At 41.2% G+C, this 2,323-nt stretch overlaps 1 pseudogene across 1 annotated transcript; it reads right to left on the bottom strand.

The window, feature by feature from the left end:
* Window positions 1-269: 269 nt before the first annotated feature.
* On the bottom strand, window positions 270-1,159 carry LOC111529852 (annotated as a pseudogene). Its single transcript, XR_003307551.1, has one exon. The product of XR_003307551.1 is annotated as a 40S ribosomal protein S2 pseudogene (transcript).
* Window positions 1,160-2,323: the final 1,164 nt, after the last annotated feature.

The following is a 2,323-nucleotide window of genomic DNA, read 5'->3' as shown; positions in this document are numbered from 1 at the left end:
AAGGTATAAATAACATGATCAATAAGCTTTATCTAAACCTATACAAATGTATATCGAACAAATAAAGAATATACATTTTGTTATGTTTTCAAAAGTAGCTCATGAATTAGACAGAGAATAATCAATACATTCTAAACAATCAATATCATATTGTGTTTCTCAACCTCAAAGCCAACAACAAAAATTTTCATATATTTGGAAATCACTAAGCCCATCATTAAGTATTCCTGAGGTTAAAGAGAAAACAAAGGTAATTTTTTTTTTTAAATAGGCTTAATTCGCTTTATTTTTCTTGTATAAAAACCCTATGTTGTAGCCACAGCTGGAGCCTGGGTCCGCTGCACGGAGACTCTGGTGTGGGTCTTGACAAGGTGGTCAGTGAATTCCTGATAGGGAGACTTGGTAAACACAGTCTCCTTCCAGAGGTCAGGGGTCAGGTAGCTGTAGGTCTTAGAGATGGCATCAAAGGTGGCCTTGGCGAAATTGCCTAGGGTGGCAGTGCAGCCCTGGGCTGAAGCGTAGCAGTCATCAATACCAGCCATCATGAGCAGCTTCTTGGGCACAGGTGCTAAGACGATGCCAGTGCCCCTGGGTGCAGGGATGAGGCACACCAGCACAGAGCCGCAGTGGCCTGTCACCTTGCAAGGGACGGTGTGGGGCCTGCCGATCTTGTTCCCCCAGTAGCCTCTGTGCACTGGGACAACGGAGAGTTTGGCCAGGATGATGGCCCCACAGATGGCGGTGGCCACCTCCTTGGAGCACTTAACACCCAAGCCAACGTGGCCATTGTAGTCCCCGACAGCAACAAATGCCTTGAACCTGGAGCACTGGCCAGCACGGGTCTGCTTCTGCACCGGCATAATCTTCAAAACCTCGTCTTTGAGAGAGGCCCCCAAGAAAAAATCAATGATCTCAGATTCCTTACTGGGCAGAGAGAAGAGGTAGATCTCCTCCAGGGACTTGATCTTCATGTCCTTGACCAAGCGGCCCAGCTTGGTGACGGGCATCCACTCCTTATCCTCGGCCTTGCCTCCGCGAGCTCCGCGACCCCGGCCCCGGATGCCACTGCCGAAACCTCCGCGGAAGCCACCGCAGTTCCCCATCCCAAGGCCACCAGGGCCTCCGGGCCGCCCCCCGCTGCACCGGCGTCATCCCCCATTTGATGTTTTCTCAGAGAAGAAGCAACAATAGGTAAATTAATAAATTTAGAAACGTAAAATTTCCGAGAATAAATTTAAAAGAGGAATTGGAGGTATATCTAATTTCAAATAAATTTTTAGAAAAAAACAAAAATATGAAAAAGCACTAAATCTTCTACCTGAAAATCTAGAAAGGACACATAAGTAAAATAAAAAGCATAACATATTTAAGGACTTTAAACCACTTTAAGAAACAATAGATCATTAAAGATTAAAATTTAAAAATGATTTTTTTCATATTAGAAATTCTAACTAGGAAGAAAATGAATGCAAATGAAACTGAACTTTGAAAAAGAGGTAAGTAGAGATGTGACATAGATTTAAAAATTTGGCCTTAAATTAGAAAAAAAAGTTTATTTGTTTTCCTTTCAGAAATTTCCCCAAACTATCAAAGATAAACAGAAAACAACAAATAACAACAAACAAACAGGAAACACAAAAGCACAACAACAAGGCCTGTTTATTTCATCCTCTCCTAATAGTCTTCTGTTCATGATTTTGCTTTTTCTGTACATGGGACTGCAGAGAGAAAACACACCGATCATAACAGCCCAAGTAATAAATTTTCATATGTGCATTATCTTTTCCATTGTAAAGTTCCAAAAGAACACCTCATTATGACTGTACATTATGTTCAAAAATTTGAACACTAAAGAAATTGCACTTGAGAGTTGGACCCATTCCTTCCATTCATTCAGCAAATGTTTACTAAGTGCCTACCACTATTCTTTTAGGCACCACATATTCAGTGATTAAAAACTCAGTTGAGGTTTCTATTCCCATAAAGTTTTAATTCCAGCATTAGGAGTCAGCTAATAAAAAGATAAATATAAACATTGCAAGTGAGAAAAGGCAATGGAATAAGGATGGTTGTGTAGAGAGATGGGAATGTTAACTTATGGGAAGTCTTGAGACAAAAATGAGAAAGAGTGAATTGAACCACCAGAAAGATGTAGACAATAGAGTCCAAGTACTAGATGGGGACCAGAAGATGCAGGCCCTGATAGGCCACGTGGATCATTTGCAATTAAATTTGGGAAACTCCATCTTCAACACAGTGAGTTCAATAGAAGGAGGTTCATTCTATCAGGTAATGGGGAGTCCGAGGTGGAGGTAGATAGTTT

The sequence above is a fragment of the Piliocolobus tephrosceles genome, unplaced genomic scaffold (genome assembly GCF_002776525.5).
Source record: "Piliocolobus tephrosceles isolate RC106 unplaced genomic scaffold, ASM277652v3 unscaffolded_15423, whole genome shotgun sequence".
NCBI classification, from domain to species: Eukaryota; Metazoa; Chordata; class Mammalia; order Primates; family Cercopithecidae; genus Piliocolobus; species Piliocolobus tephrosceles.
Note: the sequence above shows the minus strand (reverse complement) of the source record. Positions and strands in the feature narration are given on the sequence as shown.